This window comes from Propithecus coquereli, unplaced genomic scaffold (genome assembly GCF_000956105.1).
Source record: "Propithecus coquereli isolate 6110/MARCELLA unplaced genomic scaffold, Pcoq_1.0 Scaffold232, whole genome shotgun sequence".
NCBI lineage: Eukaryota > Metazoa > Chordata > Mammalia > Primates > Indriidae > Propithecus > Propithecus coquereli.
Genome location: NW_012147864.1, coordinates 1,878,955 through 1,900,786, shown reverse-complemented (window position 1 = coordinate 1,900,786; position 21,832 = coordinate 1,878,955). Strand labels below are relative to the sequence as shown.

Sequence of the window (21,832 nt, the reverse complement as noted above, 5' to 3'; positions counted from 1 at the left end):
GGACTTGGCGGGGGGAACCAAGGGCAACACATGTAACCTAAACATCTGTACCCCCATAATATGCTGAAATAAAAGAAAAGAAAAAGAAAAAAACGTTTTTTTGAATGAATAACTGGCACTTTTATTGAAAATCAATAGATTTCACAGGTATTTCTAAACTTTTATTCTGTCCTATTCTATTTGACTAACCTTGTACAAATACCATACCGTCTTGATTATTACAGCTTTATAGTAAGTCTTGATGTTAGGTAGCACAGGTTCTCCAGTTTTCTCCTTTTTCAAGATTGTTTTTGCCATTCTGTGTCTCTTGCATTTCCATAGAAAATTTAGAATCTGATTTTCATTTTCCATGAAAATGCCCACTGCTACTATATTGGGATTGTATTGATTTGGAGAGAACTGACATTGTCATTATATCGAGTCCTCCAATCAATGAACATACTATATCTGTCCATTTATTTAGGTGTTTTATAGTTCTCTCAGCAATGCTTTATAACTTTTAGTGTATATTTCTTACATATATTTTGTTAAATTTATCCCTAAGTATTTAATGTTTTTTACACTATTGTAAATGGTATTATGTTCCGATTGTTCGTTTCTAGTTGTATTAGTTCGTGAGGGTTGCCATAATAAAGCAGCGCGGACTGGGTGGCTTAAATAACAAATTTATCTTCCTACAGTTCTGGAGACTAGAAGTCCAAGATCAAGGTGCCAGAAATTTGTTTCCTCTGAGGTCTTTCTCCTTGGCTTACAAGTGGTCGTCCTCTTGCTGCCCCTCTTGCTATCCTTCTATGCGAGAGGATTCCTGGTGTCTCTTTTTTGTGTGTGCAAATTTCTTCTTATAAAGGCACCAGCCGGATTAGATTGGAACCATCCACATGACCTCATTTAACCTTTATTGCCCTTTCCAAGCCCTATCTCTGAGTTAGGGCTTCGGCATGTGAATTTGGGAGACACAATTCTGCCCGTAGCACTCGTGTACAGAAATACAGTTGATTTGTGTCTATTGACCATTTATGCTAAATAAATGGTTTATGCTAAATCATGTCTTAATTCTTATGTCACTTTGTACCTTCTCTAGAGTATCCTTCATAGACACTCGTGTCTGCAAACACACAAAGTTTTACTTTTTCTTCTCCAAGTTCAATGCCTTGTCTTTTTTTGTTTTTGTTTGTTTTCTGTTTTTCACTGTATTGTTCTGGCTAAGACTCCAGCACAATATTGAATAGCAATGGTAAGCATAGGCTTTCTTGTTCCAATCTTAGGGGGAGGTTTTTTTAGTAGATGCCCTTTATCAAATTGAAAAGTATGCTTCTGTTCCTTGTTTGCTGGAGATTATTAATTTTTTAATCATGAATGGGCATTGAATTTTGTCAAGTATTTTTTTCCTATATCGACTGAGATGATCATTTGCTTATTTTTGTCAATATGGTGAGTTGTAATAAATGATTTTTGAATGTTAAACTGAAAATATATATTGGGTATAAATCACAGTCAATGGATGTTATTGTTTAAAAATATTTTTATATATTATTGGAGTCAATTGGCTAATAATTGTTTAAGGATTTTATATTATATCATGAGGGATATTGTTTTCTTTAATAACTGTGTCATATTTTAGTATCAGGGTTTTTCTGGCCTAATGAAATTACTGCTTTTGGCTTAAATGTTTGATCAAATTCACCAGTGAAACTATTTGGGCCTGAAGTGTTCCTTGTAGGAAGGTTTTTTAAAATAATAAATTCAATGTGTTATTAAATTTTATTTCAATAGAATTACTAATTTCATTTTGTGTCAGTTTTGGTTAGTTTTTTTAAAGGAATTTATCCATTTCATCTAAATTATTGAATTTATTGACAAAGTTGCTTCATGCACTTTTAATTTTATTTCATCTTATGTATTGCAGGATTGCTGCAAAGGAACAGTATTTTATTTTATTTTATGTGTAGTATTTGAAAAAAAAAGCAGTAACTGTTACAATTTATGTTGTCTTTTTTGGAAAATAAATTTGATCATTTGTGGTTTTGTTTGTTTTTTTCCTAGTTGTATGACCAAAACCTTTAACAGTAGAGGCAGGTAACAGACAAATAATGTAGAATCTCGTAAGCCATTAGAGCGAGCTTGAGTTTTTTCTAGTACAGTGGGACTACAATGGAGGTTTTCATGTTAAGTCATTGCACGACTGTTTGTTATAAATAGCATTAACAGCATTTCTCAAGTTATTTTCTGGTAGTGTTTATTATTTACTTATTCTTCAATTCATTCCATAATAAGATTGAAGTGCTTAGAGCAATCTATACCAAGATAAAACATAAAATAATTGAGCAAATTGGGATAAAGAATAAAATGGAGCTGGAAAACAAGAGGCCAGGGTAAGGCCAGTTCAAAATATGCTTACCTTTAAGTACTTTAAAGTTACAAGAGGTATTGATACAAGTTTTATCTGAGCTGCCTAGAGACTAGAACTGTTTGAAACACCTCTGTCCCCCAACCCCTCGTGATGAGTTCCTCAGATATCAAGCCTTCACTGTAACTCCCAACCCACCATCTGTATCACACAGAACTGAGATGCACTGTTGGGAGAATCCATGGATTGTTTTTCTTGCAGCAGTTTTTCAGAAACCTTCCTGGTTTCCATTAATTTAACACTTTTCAGGTTAGGAGAGAAAAGGACATTTGGATATTGCCCATTCTCTTAGTCTATTTGTGCTGCTATTAAAAATACCACAGACTGGGTAATTTATAAACAATAGAAATTTATTTTTCACAGTTCTGGAGGCTGGGAACTTCAAGATCAAGGTGCCAGAAGACTCGTTGTCTGGTGAGGGATGCTCTCTGCTTCTAGGATGGCACCTGTTGCGGCATCTGATGTAGAGGCCAATAATGGTCCTCAATGGCAGAGGGGACAGAAGGGGCCAACTTGTCCCCTCAAGCCCGTTTATAATATGACACTAATTCATTCATAAGGGCAGAGCCCTCATGGTCTAATCCCCTTGTAAAGCCCCCCACCCTTAATACCGTTGAATTGGGGATCAAGTTTCAGCATGAATTTTGGAGGAGACACAAATCTGCAGACCATCACAACTGTTTATTTAAGCCCTGTAGCCAACCAAAGCAAACACTTCAAGCTGAGCATTCACTCCATCTTTAGTAGGTAAGTAAAGCTTTAAATTATAATTGACTTCCTGTTAGGAGGAATGCATGCATTTCCACAGGAAAAAAAAACAGCAATGAGGAGAAATTCTATAGCCATGGGCCATATTAACAGATATTTCCGGTCAACTGTAATAGACTGCATATATTGTGGTAATCCCATAAGACTGTAATACTGTATTTTTACTGTCCTTTTTCTAGGATTAGATACATTTAGATACACCAATACCATTGCTACAAATGCCTACAGTAGTCAGTACAGTAACATGCTGTACAGCTGTGGTCCCCACCAGGTCTGTGGCCTGTTAGGAACCAGCCACACAGCAGGAAGTGAGCGGCAGGTGGGCAAGCTTCATCTGTATTTACAGTCGCTCCCCATCTCTGGCAACACTGCATAAGCTCCGCCTCTTGTCAGATCAGCAGGAGCATGAGATTCTCATAGGAGCACAAGCCCTACTGTAAACCACACACAGAGGATCTAGGTTGCGTGCTTCTTGTGAAAATCTAATGCCTGATGATCTGAAGTGGAGCTCAGGTGGTAATGCTAGCGCTGGGGAGTGGCTGCAAATACAGATTATCATTAGCCAAGAGGTCTGATTGCACAGTAAATGTAATGCACTTGAAACATCCCGAAACAATGCTCCCACACTGGTCCGTGGCAAAATTATCTTCCATGAAACTGGTCCCTGGTGCCAAAAAGGTTGGGGACCACTGCTGTATAATATAGGCACCATACAGCCTAGGTGTGTAGTAGGCTATACCACCTAGGTTCGTGTAAGTACATTCTATGATGTTCGCACAATGACGAAATCACCTAAGGACACATTTTTCAGAATGTGTATCCCTGTCCCTATGCAACCCACAATTATTTCATGAGTACTGTAATCACTATCATAGCAACAAATTAGGAGAGAATTCTCATTTTAAAGTATGATATAATTTATCATTGCTTCACACTACTGCTTTGCTTTATTGGTTGTGGTTACTTGAATTTAACAGTAAAGTGTCAGAGAAACTGAAGTTACAAAAGGACAATTATTCAATACAGGAAAGATAAACCACTGCAGTGGGGGACTGAAGGACATTTTTTAAAGTCCCCATATTATCAATTTAATTACGTATTTCTATGTAGTCAGTAAATGTCTTACATTTTGGCCAAGAGTATTTTGAAGGAAGTTTGTTAACTATGTTAACTAAATCACTTTTGGTATATCACTGTTAATGGTGTCATTCACACGTGCAACATACAACTCCAGATATAATTCTTCAAAAAAAAAAAATCAGGTCATTGCAAAATGCCTATTAAAACTGCAAATTCGTGACACGGAGATGAGGATGAGGACAAAGCAAAGGATGACACCAACTCCCTCCTTTTTTGAGCATGATTGGGCTAGGACAAAATAGGGTAGGAAGGCTGAGCCCTTTTTAACACTTTTTTCGAGGGTTAATTCCAGTTTAATATAAATGATGACTTAATTTAAAATTGGGCTAACTGGTTGCTCTAGACCGCACCTGGGTATTGCCGGTGCTCTCAATTTAATCGTACAGAGATGTCCTTGTTTTCTAACTTCACCCACAAAGCACCTGTGATTATTTCAGTTTGCCTTTTTCTTTTCCTAGAAAGTCTCTTCCCAGTTATGAAAAGAGGGAGTTTGATGCAATGGTCAAAGGCACTTAATTTGCAATTGTAATTGTTGTTATTATTAAATTAAGCACAGGTATGGTTTTGTTTGTTGGAAGTTACCCACCTACACCCGCACATCCGTCTACAGGCATACGCCCCGCTGTCCCCACCCGGGCGCGGTCCGTTGCTGGAGCCCTTTAAGCCACTCTGGGCTCCAAGGACACGGTCCCCGCGCCTCCGGACCGAGCATGGGCCGGGAAGCGGGGACGCTCATTGTACCCTCAGGAGCTAGAACAAGCGCTCAGGATGGCACCGTCTCTCACTTTCGGGCGAAACTTCCCCTAGCTCGCGCCTTCTGGCGGATGAGTCCCCGCACCATGACCCTGCTCTTCCCGGGGGACGCTGCGAACACACCCAGCGCCCTCGGCGCGCTCCCCGGAGCCGGTCGGCACGCAGCGCACCCCAGCGGCCGCGCGGCTCCTCCCGGCCGCGGCCACGGCTTCCGGAGAACTCGCCAGTCGCGGTCGCCACGGCCGCCGCCGCCCGGGAGCCGAGCCCGGAGCCTGCGAGAACGCGGGCGGCTGCGCGCGGCCCCGCCCGCCACACCTGGGCGGCGAGGACCGGAGGGCGGGGCGGACGCTGGCCCCGCGCCCCGTAGCCCCGCGAGGGCGGGCGAGCGAGCGCCAGAGGGGGCGTCTCGAGGAGCGTCCCGCACGAGGGAGGGCGCGGCGGTGGAGAGCCGGCGCCCGCGGGGCAGCGACGCGCGGGCCGACCATGGAGCGCGCCGGCCCCGGCTGCGGGCGGCGGCAGCAGCGGGACCGCGACTCGGTGGAAGCGTGGCTGGACGATCACTGGGACTTCACCTTCTCTTACTTCGTTAGAAAAGCCACCAGGTAAGAAGAGGACCCGCGGGAGACCCGGCGGGGGCGCGGAGCGTGACCCGGGGCTGACCTCTGCCCCCTACTGAATTTCCCCCCTCAGTCACCGCCGTCTTCAGGCCGCTGGCTTTTGGGTCGGTCCTCGGTGCTTCCACAGGCGGAGAGCGCCCCTCTTAAGCGAGCACGGCCGGAAAACTCGAGCGTCAGCGTCTGTCCAACTTGCTCGCAAGTTCCAGCGCAACCCCACCCCGTGGGTCCCGGGAGCAGGGTCCTCCTCACACTCCGCGCTCCCGGGACCCCTCGAGCGGCTCTCTGCGCTCCTGGCTGCCCGACCCGCTGCAGACCCCGCAGGGACCGAGCCGCGCCCGGCGTTCCGGAAGCTCTTTTCCAAGTCGGCGGCGGCGGCTCCGCTCCTCCCCCGGCCCCTCGCCCGGCCTGGCGGGGCGGGGAGCCCACGGCAGCGACATGCCGGAACCCTCCCAAAGTGAGTGCGCTCGCCTTTGTCCCCGTCCAGCCCTCGGTTGTCCGCGCGTTCTTGTCATTCGCTTTCCGCCGGGGGCTGCACCGCCGAGGGGAGGGCTCCCCCGGGGTCGCGGCGCGCGCCCGTGCCGGGGGAGGCGCGGCGAACGGACCGGGGCCGCGGAGACCCCCGAGGCCGGCTCTTCCCGCGCGGAGGGCGGGCCGCCGGCGCGTGGGAAACGCTCGCTGGAGAGCGGGCGGGCGTCGGAGCCAGAGCAGAGGGCGGAGGGTGGAGCGGAGAGCGCGCGGCGGGCGGGTCCCCCGAAGCCCGAAGAGTTGGCGGGCAGCTGGGCGCCGGCAGGACTCGGACTGACGCCGGGACACAAACCCTCGGAGAGGGGCCCCGGGCCCGCGGCCGTCGGGCGGCCGGTGACGCGCGGGGCGGCGATGGTGGCGGAGCCGGCCGGGGCTCTGCCGGGCGCTCCCCGCCAGGGGGCGGCGCGGCGCGGGGCGAGCGGGAGGCGGCGGGCGGCGGCGCTGCGGCCCGGGCCGTAGGGGAGCGGGCGCCGCGTCCCGGCCTCGCCCACCTGGCGCGTCGCGGCCTGCGTGCGGCCTCCTGGAGTCCGGCGTCGGCGGAGCTCGGAATCGAACTTCCCGCGTTGGCTATGTTGCCCTTTGGGGACAAAACAAGGTACTTCCTCCAGCATCCCCTTCCTACTGTCGCCAGCGGGGGGGCGCTGGGGACCGGTCTGGGTGGTGGCGCCCGGGTCACAGCAGCGGGGTGATGCCCCCTTATAAATGGACCGTTTGGCTTTTTTTTGTCTTTTCTTTACTCTTTCAGATCTGTTACCTTGGGGTCTTAGGTTAGGCCCTTTTTAATCCGGTTTTTTCTAAGGAACCTTCAGAGTTGGTCTTGATTTAATCCCTTTCGGAGTTTTTCGACAGATGAGGCTCTGGGACAAATCCTGTCTCTTCTGTTTAATTACCCAGCCCTCCTTTTTAAGTCCTCTTCCCTGCTTTCGCCTTCCTCCTTCAAAATCCTAAAGCCGGGGCGCCAGAGGATGGCTCTGGAAGTGGTTTCTTTTTAACGGCACTTTTATGCGAGTTGAGGGTGAGCCACTAGGGCTGTCTAGGTCTAGAATTATCAGTTGCTGTGGGCCCACGGTTTTCAGGGGTCACCTGCAGCTCCAAGGCCATCCATCCACCGTTTCCAAGCACTCTCGCACATTCTCACCCCTGCGCTCATGGAATTACAGCGCATAGGATGGGGAGGGGGCCAGAGAGCTCGGCTGATTTTTAAGTGTGTGTTGGAGATGTCCTTTAGGCAGGTTATTAACAGTTTAAAGAAAAAAGTTATTTGTCCAATAAATCAGCATAAATGTTCTTTTCTTTGTTCTGCCTTTTTCCTTTAAAGACGTAAACTTGGGATAGTTTGTTGATAGTTTTTGACCATTCATCGATAAGAACAGTTCATTTTCAGCGTCTGCCAAAACTTAGAAAAGTGTAGCAACATTTGATTGGAAAATACATCGAAAGGGTTAAGTTACCTTTTTTTCCCATCACTTTTTCTCCCAAGTAGCATAGGATTAAAATCCTATTTTTCAAAATTTCCATGTTAGTGAAACTGAGATCATCTGAGATTCCAAAAGACTTTTAAAGAATTTTTTTGGTTAGGGTTTTAAAATTATAGTTGATATTGGCAACAGGCTGAACACTTTCTGTAATATATATTTGCGCGTATGTATGTTTTTAGGAGAAGAGTTTATGTCGAGTTTAAGTTGGAAAGTGAAAGTGTAAAATATTTAAGAGTAGTGCAGGCCCTCAATTTTAGGAGTTACAAAGTGCTGAGAGTTGTCAGTGTAAAGAATGTAATCTAGTTACTTGGTGTAGCCAGAAGTCCTTCATGAAACAATATTCCAGTTTGGCTTTATATTTGGTGTCATTAATTGGAGATTTAAGAATAAGAGATTGGACATTAATTGATTATAAAAATGTCAAACTACTAATCTCAGTGTAGTTCACGTTATTATGGTAAAAACTTACTGCATGCATTTTAGCTTTACAGCTAAGAATTTTTCTTTTTTAACTGGAAGCTCACATTACTTTGCTTTTTCCCTTTTGTTACACTTTTTAAGTGTGAAATAAATATCACATGTGATTCAAGAAACCCACGAAACAGAATAGTTCTGTAGAGACCTGTAGCATGTTTTAAGATTTGAAATGAATCTATTTTCTCTCAGGTTGACCATCTGCATCAGTAACCAAGCTTGCTGATGGAACTATTTCTATATTATTGTCATTTGACATTTATGCATGCCTCTCTATCCTAGTCTCAGACTGAATGATCTGCACTCAGTGGTAGCCATTGAACATAATGAAGTTTCTGGCATTCCTCAATTTTAAACACCTGGGAATTTTGGTTGGCCTTAAAGCAGTTATGCTGCTATATTACACCGTTTCCTGTAACTGTCTTCAAATACAAAGCTACGCACCTTATTAAAAACTATAGCTTGTAGCATAGAACTAGATGCTTTTTAGTTATCACAACGTGTTTATGTGAATTCTTGTCAATTAAACAATTCATAACATACGTCATAAAAATTAATATGAGACTAGTAAACTATGCTTGGAAAACTCCCACTCACACAACTGTGGACGATTTGCAGAACTACAGGCCCGAGGTACTGTGTTAATTGAGGGCTTTAATGTGCATGCATTTACAAATGAAGCCTTCCTGGTGCTAATGCCACTTAACAGCTGTTGTTATTGACAGCATATTAGAATAAAGTTACCTTTCATTAATTACTGATCGCCTCTATGAGTGTGGGTGATGATTTAGATCATTTAGTGTTGTAGGGGTGACATGATTGACTTTTTATTGCTTTGTTTTGTACCAGGCAAAAGCTTGAGAATATTTGGCATGTGCTGGAAATAGGAAATATTAAGTGAGGAGGACAAGTTTTTATGACGGCTTGGATCAAAGTCCAGAAACAGAAGTTTTACACTTGGATGTAGCTTTCTGTGATAGACTTTTTATTTGGCAGTGCAAAGCTGTGCCGAATTAATTGAGGTTCCAGGTCCTGCGTTTGGGATTCTTTCTTTTTTCATTATAATTCTTTTCTCATTTCTAAAACCTGTAGCATGTTTATTTGCAGGGTATTTACATTAAAATCAGATTATGGATCTAAAATAAATATTGCGATCACATTTTTAAAAATTCTTCTTTCTATAATTATGTAGGAATGTAAACTTTTTCACAATTTTCAGACAACTGATTTGTTGAGCATATTTTGTTAGGTAGTTGCTAGTGTTGAAGAAATAAAACCCTCTGTGCATTGATCCTGTCTGACTTTGATAATATTTGTAATATTTTTATGATGGTAATTTCTGGTGCAGTAATAACCTTTTCCCCTTGTACTGTTCATAATCAGGGTCCATATAGCCACCTCCAAACTGCCTTTTAGTGCACCCGAAGTACTCTTATGGATTGACTTCTTCCTGCGTGGAGGAATCTGAGGGAGCCCCTGAAAATGATGTTACTCAGTGCTCTTCTATCACTGGTTTTTTCGAAGTTTCAAATTCAGGCCCATTTTAGGGCCTAAACTACATGATCACGATTTCTAAAATATGTCGTAGCATTAATGCAGTGGCAACTAATATAGGTGGGTATCTTGAAATAAATTGATTTGCTGAGTATAACACAAACTTAAGTAGGCTTGTTTTAAAATTCAGTAAATTTTTTTGAGTTTGTGACCTGAAGATCTGTAGAAATTGCCAATATCGTCATGAGATCATGTCCTCAGCACCTTAAGATTAGGAACTTCTTTAGTATTTTGATTGTGCTATATTACAAAATTTCCTTTTAAAATAATTCTGCCTAAATAAATGATTTGACTCTGGTCTCAAATGTCATTTCTTTTCAATTATTTGAAACTCCTTTCAAGTTGTGTAGGTAAAGTTTGTACCTTCACCCTTATCTGATGACAGATGTGCCTTACTGTGAGGCACCCCTATGTCTAGATTTGAAAACATGAATTAACTTAGAACTTTGCTTGAATTGCTTGGAAGATTTCTTTTGTAATTGAAAAGACTAAACAGAATTGTGTGGTATTTGTTAGTTTATCCCCCAAACAGTTTTCAACCTAATAATCTGTTGATCCTGTAACTGCTGTGTTGAGTTACATTTGTTCTTTGTTCCCCAAGCTGATTGTAGGATACAAATCTCTTGATGTAGGATAAGCCTTTGGTAGGGACTGTAGGACAATTAAATAAATCAGTGAGTTGATTGATAGAGAAGGGTTGAAAAATGACTAATTTCTGAATTTAGGATGCAAACTAGCTACTGACTTAGCAAGACTTCCTATGAAATTAGTTTAGCTGCACAGATGTAGATTCAGTTGACCAGTGCTTTAGCTGATGGATGTGGCTTGGAAATATCTGTTATATCATGTTCTCAGGCAAAAGTGCCTGTGAGCTACATACCTAGGAATAAAAATTGAAGAAAGTCTTTCTACATGAGTCATTCATTTGATATTTAGCTCTGTAATCTTATTTACTGATTTGATATTATCATTTTATTTTGAATTATTTTTGTTTTTACAATATAAGTGCTTTATTCATTTTCTCTGAATGGTAGGAATTTATATTTCTTGTCGACCAGTTGTTTACAGCAGGTAAAGCAAACTGAGTGTTAGGTTATAAGAATCATTTTGGTAAATATTCCCCAACTTTTTTTAAAGTTTTGAAAGATAAATAGATTTTTTTCCCCTGGCTTTTGGTTTGTAGTGAACATACCTTAAAGGTCTCATGTGCAGTTGTTATCTTCTTTATTCAAGAGTGGGAGGATTTTCCCCCCTGATTCTGAATTGTAAGATTAACTTGTTGCAAATTATCTTCTCTGAATAATTTTATTACACTCTAACTTGGGAGAGAAAAGATCCCAATTTGATAGTTACCCCTAGTGATAATTATAAAAAATTAGAATCGTCTTCTCTACTCTCTGTTGAATACTTTTGCTGAAGATGTAAGAAGAGATGAGATCCTGATCTTCTGAGCTGATGACATAATTGAAACACAGACACACACATATACATACACACAGTCATTGAGCTTTATAGTTATAGGGGATCATATAATCCAGTTTCTCAAACTAGAATAATGTATCTATTAAAAAAAAGACGTTCTCATTGATCTCCAGTATATTAGCAAGGTTTTGGTTGCAAGTGACAGAAACCCAACTTGAACCATACAGAATTGACTGACGTAATCGAAGTGCCTGGGCCTTGGTTTAGCTGTGAATCCAGCTGATCAAATAATCTTTCCAAGATTCTATGTGTGTGTCTCTGATCTGTCTGTCTGCCTGCTCCTCTTTCCCTACACACATCTGTCTATCCATGAACCCATCTGTCCATCTATCTTTTGGCCCTGTGCTGTGTTGGCTTTATTTTCCTGCATGCTGTTTTCATGTGCTGGAAGTTTCTTCCTGGTAAGTATATGTGGATCTTAAACTTTTGGTATTTCCCCAAATTACTCTGGCCTTACATGGGTCACAAGGCTACTCTGGACCAATCATTGTATCCAGGAGAGCAGGGTTGTCTGACTACTTTGTTGGAGCCGATAGCCCATAATATGTTATGTCATTGGGGAAGGAGAATTCCCAAAAGAAAGTGATGTGGGCAGACCCAGAAGTTCCAGATATCTACCATACCTAGTGATGACTCCTTTTATTTTAATGTTAGTTAAACGTGAAATTCTGAAAAGCAGAATAAACAAAAGTAGATTTAATCATAGTCACAACATTTATGCAACTGTAATGCCCAAATACATTTTAAGTTAATCATGAACAAAATGATAAAACCAGAGCCAAATGCAAATTGACAGCATTTACTAAATCACCCTTGCAAAGTAAATATGGCCCTAACTGCAGGTGAGGTTGGCTGGCCTTTGCGACAGTTACCCTGTGGTGACTCACTTCTGTCTCTCTCTGAACAGTCGTGAAACCTTTATTCTTATAGCACAGCATACCAGCTTTAAGGTTTTACTTGATTTAAAAGCATATTTGCATATTAAATTTACCTCTTTTATTTTCTCATTAACACAGCTATAAACCTGAGAGCTAAAATTGCAGGCCCATACTTGTTATAAGTCATCCCTGTAATTTAAAGCATATGTCTTTCACCTTTTTTTGTTTTAATTATGATCAGTGTGAAAACACAAAATTAAAACATTTTCATAGAAAATGTACAGATCTCCAAAACATACTTGTTTTGAATTCTTCTCAGACCTTCTAATGAGAAACACCAATCTAGTTCAATCTCTTCCATATCCAAACTGCAAAGCAAATCAATTTACATATTTACCACATAGATTCAGTTATTGTGTTTTCTTTCAGATGTAGTAGGTTTTTCTTTAAGCAACATCTTTCATACCACAGGATTGTGAATGCATGGAAAATTACTAAACATTATGTCCCTTCCAACTCTCAGTCACATTTGAATGTAAAACCATATGAAGCAATTCTGCATTTTATTTATATTTGGTCCCAGTAAGCTTCTCAGATGTTTTCATAGCTGGAGAAAGCTTGGACATACTAAATAACTTTAGGCAGAGCATTTATTTCCTTACCATGCCAGCCTTAAGTGAGCTACTCAGTATAATATCAGAGTAGAGATTACTGGAGGATGTTACTTGGAGATGCTTCAGGTCTCCTGTTTTGTTTAATACTTTATTATAGTCTGTTAATCTTTTATTCATCTAAACCAGTGCTTCTCAAAAGAGGATGTTGGCATTTGGTGGGGCCCCGCTTTTTTATTGTGAGAGGCTGTCCAGTGCACTGCAGGACATTCAACATCCCTGGACTAGAGACACTAAATGCGAGGACCACCCTCATTTGTGACATTTCCAAATGTCCCTCAAGGACTGGCACCATACTTGGTTAGTAGCCACTCTTCTGAGCCCTTTAAAATTTATTTCTATTTATGGTGGTTAAGGGCCCTAAGTAGGACAAGCTTCAACCCCAAACCACCCTTTCTAAGAGAATAACTTTAGGTGCATTATTTACTCTTTCTGTAAAATGGAGGTAACAGCATTTTCCTCATAGAATTCTTAAGAAAATAATGCATTTCTTTTTTTTTTTTTTTTTTTAGTGATTTTCAGTGGTTTACCATTTTATCTTGACAATCATCAGCCTCTTAAATATAATCACAAATTTGATAGTCATTCCCTTACTCTGGGATAGTGATTTTATAGGCTTTAAGTGTCTTGTTCATTTTCCTAGGTGAATTTTTATTAACAGTTTGAACAGAACCTTTTGTGGGAACCTAGACCCCCAAATTTTGTTCCCAGCTTTGCTGTTAACTAACTTTGTGGCTGGTGCAAGTTCATAAAGCCCAGCTTTAAGATGGGAGGTGAGAGGGGGTGAGGAATCAAGGCAGAGAGGTTCATAAATGAGCTTAAAAATCTCTTTCAGCTCTGAGAGTTCTTGATTCTCACTGGGAGAGCAGAGTATCAGCTTCTCAGATTGAATAGTTTCGTTCTTTTAAGTACTTTTCCAAATTTGAGTAGCAGATCCAGGTAAAATTATGCAAATAACATAACTAAAACTGTATAAAATAAGGGTCCAAGAGCAGGAAAAATATCTAACTTTATTTTTTCATGAATTATTTCTGTATTTTTCCTACGGATGTTTTTGACAGATTTTTATACAAGTTATCAACCATCCTTTCCAGTCAGAATATGTAATACACTCCTTGTAATTGTGGTATGACATTTTAATAATAGACTTATAAACATTAAAATTTATCCTACAAATTTCCTCCAAAAGTTTCTGCTTAAGGGACTTGCTCTATGGCCATCCTTGAGGCCAAGGGGTGCATCAGCCTACTTTTAGAATTTCCCTAAGTAAGCTCCCTTGGATAAGAACTAAAACAGCCAACTTTAATCCCCAAATTGCCTATAGCAGAATGTCAAAGCATTGTTTTATCCAGTATTAAAATGTGTTCTAGTTTAAAATTAGGGTTATTATTGAAATATAGCTACGGTTTTCATCATAGGTAATTATTATATATTTTCTCACATTTGTTGTCGAACAGTTTTAGTTTTGATTTGGGAGAAAAACAGTCCCTAAACCTATAACTTACTTTTGGAAAAAAATTAATTTCTAAGCAGTTAGGGAAAGACAAGTTATATTCTTACATTTATTTTTCTCAGTTAAATGTTCAGCTCCTAATCTTAATGTAGAATTCAGAAGATTATGTCATATGTAAGTGTAGTTATTGATCTGGAGAGTCCGTGATTTTTTAGCTTCAATTTGAAAAAATACTAACATTAAAACAACTCTTTTTTTTTTTTTTTCCTATTGGAATATTAGTGCTTTTAAATTAGGGGCTTAAAAAGAACCAGTAGCTACTTGTTGTGTGTAAACTCATTGAGTAAATTCTCTTTAAGCAAAAACAAAAACTTAATCATTTTTAAAAGTATACTCCATTTAATGTTCAGTTAACATCAAACCAATAACTGTCATGTATGAAACACCGTGCATGACTTCAGCTATCATTTATATGTATCATTTCTTCTAGTTGTCTTAACCCTATGAAGTAAATACCGTGATCTCTGTGTTGCAGAGAGTAAATGATATACCTAAGGCCATATTCTTAGAAAGGTGGCTCTGGGGTGGAATCCTAAGTCTGCTCACCTAGAGCCCTTAACCACCATGCTCTGCTGAATGAAGTTCAGTGTCAATATTAATGGAAGCGAAGCAAAGGCTCATAGCATTAATGTCATGAGGATTCTAACTCAGGAAGAGGTTAAAGTGTCTCCTAGGGCCTCTTTATGTTCAAGCACATTAGTTAATGGTGTGCCTAGAGACTTTGCCCAAGTGAGTTTAATTTCCACGTATAATTTTAGAGTATAAAAATTGGGAAATCTCAAATGACATTTTAAAATAGAGTGGCTAAAAATTTAGGTACTAGGCCATTACAATTATATTTTTAGTTTTAGAACACAAATACCCTAAGTACAGTATATTTGCAAAGAATTTTTATCCTTCGATACATTATTTTAGGCAAGAGTGCAAAACATACTAAACTAGTTGCTCTAAAAGTAGGTTTCATCTCATTATATTTTTAACTCATGAGGGTTATTATGTTTATATCACAATTTTACTTTACCTTGTAAATTTTTCTTCTCTTTTCCTTACTTTTGTAGAAGCCAAGAAATAGTCTGTAAACCCTAGACAAAATATTTTAATTATTTTTCCACTTCAAGACATCTGGAATATTGAATGTTTTTTTAAGGCACTTTCTTTCTTTTTCAAGATTCATTTTGTAAGATGAGTGAGCCATTCCACTTTAGTAGAAAGTAGTTATTGCTGCATGAGACCCTTGTTGGCACAGGTGTTTGTCTTTGTGTGTGTGTGTGTGCGCTCGCACGCGTGTGCGCCCCTTTTGATAATCGTATTAAATGCAGCGCGAGAGCTTGCATCCCTCTGTCCTGCCAAGAAGTTTTGTATGTTCTATTTAATACCTCTAGATAGTAATCATTTGGAAGAAGCTGTGACTTATCTAGATTAGTGGAGAATTTCTAAAACACAAACTGTAGGTTGTAGTTTTCTTTCCTATGATAGGATTATAAAAATCTTGAGTGAAAAGGAGAAATTGGGAAGGGGGGGTAGTTGTGATTCTTCCCAGATTATATGTTGCACCTGACCCTTCATTTTTTAATGAATATTACTAATCAATTTATAAAATTTTTAGAGAATATGAGATGAAGTATACCCAACATACAAAACTTAAACCTATTTAAATAGCCACAAAAAGGTATTACAGTACTAGTTTGCCACTGTTTAATTTATCATTAACTTAATTGAGTCATTTTAAGAATGCTACACTTTTTGTGTACTTTAAAAATGAGCACATAGAATGTGTAGATGAAATATATAACATTTTATTTCTGCCTGCCACGTATGTAATTTTGATTAAAACTCTTCATTAAAACCGTTGTGAAAATTGATGACAATTCACCGGTTAGCTTCCTACCCCCTAGAATTCCTTTGATTTTTTTTTTTTGTCATTCACAAATGAATTTATTCATTCCACTGTATTACTAAAAACTCAAAATGTCTGACATTGGAAATGTCAACCTTAGCGTTTTCCTGCAGCAGCTGCTGGAACCAGGCTAGTGCGTGAGCTCATTAGTTTTGCTGGTGCTCCAGCCACACTGTGACATCTTGAAGGATGCAGTGCTGTGAAAGCTTCGAAGAAGCTTTGTGAAATTAACATTTGTTAAGTGTTTCTCTTAATGACACTGATTTTTGTATTGAGTCATTACTGCATGAGCAGTTTGAGCTGCAAGAGTCTTCCCTAAAGTAGCATATTAGGACAATGAACTTCTGATTGGATTCATTGTTTAAAAATATTTGAAATTTAAGATTGAAGTCACATTGATGACAAGAACTCATGGCAAGTTTTTGGCAACTTCCATTTGGTTTTATTTCATACCATCTATGAATTTTTTGGGTTCTTTGTTTGCTTAGTGTGGGAAAGGGTTTCTTAGCCCTAAGTATCATCTGTGGGCTGTACCGGTATGAACCGATAGGTGGTATTCAGACGAGTGACACCTGCGAGGAATGACGCCCATCCATCGTTGACTTCAGTATCCTCCAGGGTTTCTCCACTTAAGACATATTGTTAAAAGTTTAAGAACAAAACCAAATTTACCAATTTTAAAAGGGGTGTATGTATAATACAACTCGCTTATGAGGTAAGACATTTTTTTGTGTAATAAGGTAAAGTAGGAAATAAGTGGCTGGAAGATAATGAAACAGATTTTGGTGGGGAGATGGGAAGATTTGGATGGGCTGTGAAACATTAGGAACTTGTCATCAATGCTGTTTCTTGGCATCAGTTTTCATTGCATTTTCCTTGGCCGTGGCTTTCTTTCAAGTGTCAGGCCTGTTGTCTTTCATTAACAGCCTTGTAAAAGTTAAATCAACTACAAGACTTCAAGAGGGCCGCGGTGCTTTCTGATTGCTCCCAGGTTTGCAGGGCAGCTGGCGAGGACACACTTCCACATGGGAGTGGAGAGGCTAAATTATTAGAGCTTGTGGCAAAGGGTACAGTGCCTCAGGGGAACTTGTTTCTGCTTTGTTCTTTTGGCTCAGATGGCTGTGATATCACTTAAACTCTTCTTCCTCTTCTTCGTCGTCTTCTTTTTTTGTTTGTTTGTTTAATTTAGAGGGATTCTGTAAAGAACGGTCTTCTAAAGAAAGTATCTGCTTTGGCCAAAGATTTTGAGTGTTCATGGTGCATGTTGCCGAAATATATGCAAACCCTATTAGGCCTCCTCTGCCTGTGGGCTTGTACCACCAGGAACACAGCCTTTTATCCTTACCTTTTTCTCTTGGCCGAACTTTAGGAGGAAATGAAGTACTGAGGGTGTAGGAGATAGCAAAACCTTACTTACATGCATGAAAGGGATTTTGAAGTGCTTCCACATGCATTTTCTAATTTGACTCATACATCAACCCTGTGCAGTGAGAAAAGGAGTCAAGAGGTTTGTCCCCTATTTAAAAATGGGGAAGTTGAGGCAAAAGAGCTGAGTTGACTGACCCAAGGACACCACCTCTTGGCCCATTGATACTGTAAGCTATTGTGGGGTCTTAATAGCTTTTCAATACAACAGGTAATTTTTACTGCTGAAGAACTTGAACTCTGGAGAAGTTGTAATTGGTTTAGCGTCACATCCGAGTCATGTTGTAGCTGGAACTAGAATCATCTCCTGACTGCTAGTTTGATATTCTTGCCTTTATACTCTGCTGAAGACAGTACCGTGCATTTCTTAAAGAGGTCAGAGCCTGTGGTGTTTTCCCTATTTTATTGAGGATAAAATTGAAACTTAGAGGAAGAAAATGGCTCAGCACTGGTCACATATCCCATTAGTAGCAAATGCTAAGATTAGAACCCAGGATTCATGGCTGAAAACTCAGCCTCTCAATGCTTTGTAATCCTAAGAAATTTTAGCAATTAGTAAATCTCCGTTTTATAAGTAGATTGTAGTTTGTTTTGTCCCTGGGGTGGTTTGAGATCAAAATAAAAGTACTTGATTTAAGGAAGAATTTTATTCTCTAGTTTTACCACAAATTATTAATCTGAGAGCTTTAAAAGGTTCAATTATCATACACCAGATCACAGTGTGGGTGGTAGTCCTTTGTATGCTTTCAATGATAAAATTAGTGATTTGATAGCCTGGAACTCATTAGTATGCTACATAGAACCTACCTTTTCTTTGTTGTCTATCCACCAATAATTTCAGTTAAGAAAAAGAACATAGAATGACTAGAGTGGCCATATAAAATAAAGGACACCTAGTTAAATCTGTATACTGCTTATGCTAAAAAATTATTCATTGTTTATCTGAAACTCAGTTCTAGCTGGGTATCCTGTGATTTTATTTGCTAAATCCAGCAACCTTAAGAATGACTCTCAAACACATTTATTATGTGTTCTTTTCAGTGCGTTGCTGAAAAGAACGTATTTGCTTCATTATCTATTGAGATAATGTTTTTGCCTCAGTGGTTTAGTGTGCCGTCCTTTTATGATCTGAAGTAAAGGATTAAGTTAGAGAATGTATTATTGTAAATGATCATATTATCTCTGCCTTCTCTACTTGAATTTGACTTCGACTTTCAGATTCAACTGGGTGTTCTGGAGTGCCTTCTTCATGACAAGCATTGATGCTCTGGGACTTTTATATTCTTATTGCCCAGGATACCTGGAATAGGAGACCTGAAATTGATTCCTGGTTTTGCCATCAAGCAGTAGAATAGCTTTGGTTCAACCATTTCATTTAGCTTCATATTTTAGAAGATAGAATTGTTAATGCCTGCCTCACCAGGTTTAAATAAAACGATGTGTGGGGTTTTTTTTTTGGTATCATTAATGTGCATATTTTCCAAAATCCCCTATAATCAAGAAAGAGAAGGGAAAATAGAGATCCAATCTAGGCCATAGAAGTGATTTGCCCGATTAGAGCTACTACCCAGATTTCATGACTCTTATCTGCTGCTTTTTATCCTTCTGTTGGACGTGTTCACAGTCATCTTTTCCATCTTTATTTGTGTACATTTATACGAGCTTCATGTGGCTGCAAAATCCAATATGTTTATAACTTAACTTCTGAACACAATATAAGCTTAAAGTTTGGGAGAAGAGGTCACTTGATGATTTGTCTGGGGTTGCTCCTTATTCTCACCCTGGTGTCCACCGTAGTGCCGTATGGGAATCTCTGCCTTATAGGAATAATTAATTCCAGAAAAAAAGACACTTAAAGTGAATCCTATCAAAATGGAAAAAAAAATCAGTGGAAAGGTTTTGATTGGAACTTCCTCTTGCAAAATAGAACCGCAGATTATGAAAATTAGTTTATCTTTGATCTAATAAAATTTGGATTATAATGAAAGCTCTATTAATTTTTAGAATAAATGGTTAATTTTTTGACGAAACTATAAACCACAAACAATATCTTCACTTCATGTTTGGCTTTTGCAGCAGGGTCATAGGAAAGTATTTTTCCCCCCAAATCCTTTTTTGAAATAATATTTAAGGCTTCATCAGTTTTTCCAAGGAGCTTTCCTCATCCAGAATGTAATTATTTGAATATAATTCTCTTTTTGAGTATCCGTTATGTCATTATCCTTGTTGTTTGTTTCTTCTGTTATTAGCTGGCCTTTAATTAGGCATAACTCTGTGCCTTTGTGTAATGTTAGAAGAGTTCTTCAACATCACTTTTATCTACTTCTAGAAAATCTGTATTGTCTTGGTCCATTCTAGCTACTGTAACAAATATCTTAGTCTGGATAATTTGTAAACAACAGAAATTTATTGCTCACAGTTCCAGAGGCTGGAAAGTCCAAGAGCAGGGCACCAACAGATTCGACGTCTGGTGAGAGCCTGTTCCTTGTAGACGGTGCCTTTTCTGTGTCTTCAAAGGGCAGAAAGGCAAAAAGGGTTAACAAGCTCCCTTAGGCCTCTTCTACAAGCACTAATTCTATTTATGGGGGCAGAGCCCTTTCAAAGTCCCCACTTCTCGAATGCTCCACCTCTTAATACCATCACTTTGAGGATTAGATTTCAACCTGTGAATTTTCGGGGGCAGAGGTACATATATTCAGACCATAGCGTGTATCTTGTATAAGAATTTAATTTCAGTTTGCAGGTGATTTGTATTTGCATAAAGTCTGAAGTATTAAAAAAATCAGTGGGAGAGTATAAATGTTAATCCTAAGAAAGGCCCACTTCATACAGCCACATAGGTCATGCACTGCAAAACTTCAAGGGATGGCTGAAGGGAGAGATGATTTAATTTTATATGTGATTGGTTCATAAGTGATTTTGATGTTATAATAACATAAATTTTCCTATGCAAGCATGTAATTACAGGGACTCAAATAATTAGTAATGTGGTCAGGAGAATTTCCTTCTCCACTACTGGTGGTTAATACAGATTGTTTATTGAATGACTGAATATACTAGATCTGCTTTTCCTATGTCATTTGATACTAAGTTAATCTAAGAAAATATCTAGAAATAAAACATTTATGAGACAAATATAGCAATCTAAAATACAGAACAAAGAATTTTTAAGTACTGACTCTGCTTAAGACATATGCTGTACTGTACTAGGCACTGCAGGGTATATGGAATAAATTAGCTATAGTCAGTTATGAGGCTTACATCCAGGGGATGATGAACATTAACAGCTAAAACACAACGTTGATTTTCTGTAGCAAATATACCCGTGTTTAGATATTCAAAAGACTGTTGTCCCTTTTCATGCTTTAGGTGCTTTCGCTTATTCATGCATTCACTTCATTCAAGAAATATTTGTTGAGGACCTGCTACTGTATGCGGCAGGCATCGATCTAAGTACAGGAGATGTGTCAGTGAACAAGACAGACAAGTAACTCCCAGGAAATTTACATCTAGGCAGAGGAGATAGACAATATACCAACAGATTGATAAACAAGAGAAATAGCAGGTAGTGATAATCCAGACAGTATAGGGTGAGAACATTATGTGTCAGGGCCACTTTAGGTGGAGTGATCAGGGAAGGCCTGTCCAGCAGGGGACGTGGAAACTGAGTGGCCACATGCAGGTGTGGGGAGGGCATCCTGCAGGGGTCAGTTAGAGCGTGGCAGGAGGCCAGCATGGGGAGAGGACCTTGTGTGGCAGGGGCTACAAGAGTTTAGGTTTTCTTCTCAGTCACTGAGAAGCCAAGTAGAGTAGTTAAGATGTTAAGATTTACTTCGGTAAAAGATTACCATGCCCGCTGTGTGGGGAATGGATTGAACGGGGGCAAGTGTAAGATCAGAGAGACCAGTTAGGGGACTATGGCCCTAGTCCAAGTGAGAGACGGCAGGGTTTGGACCAGGCTGGTAGTAATGGAGATAGAAATGAACAGATGGAGATACAGGATTTTGAAGTGAAGTTGACACAACTTGGCTGCTCAGCCGAATGTGAGAGTTGAAGGAAACAGAAATTTGGAGTAATTCCTAGATGTCTGGTTTGAGTAACTGGTGACGGTACTATTTATTGATATGAGGAAAACTGGCAGGGAGTGAGATCGGGGCACGGTGATGGCTAGGGCATTAGGAATTGTTTTCAGCATTTTAAGTTGTCAATTTAGATATCCACATGGAGTTGCCAAGTAGGCAGTTTTCGAT

The 21,832-nt window shown here is 40.0% G+C and overlaps 1 protein-coding gene across 1 annotated transcript in view; it reads left to right on the top strand.

The window, feature by feature from the left end:
• The first annotated feature begins 5,595 nt into the window (after positions 1–5,595).
• PDE5A (phosphodiesterase 5A, cGMP-specific) overlaps positions 5,596–21,832 on the top strand; it is a 123,585-nt gene continuing 107,348 nt past the window's right edge. The window contains exon 1 of the mRNA XM_012645347.1: positions 5,596–5,670. The gene's annotated coding sequence lies outside the window, so the exon portion shown is untranslated. The remainder of the gene's footprint in view (positions 5,671–21,832) is intronic.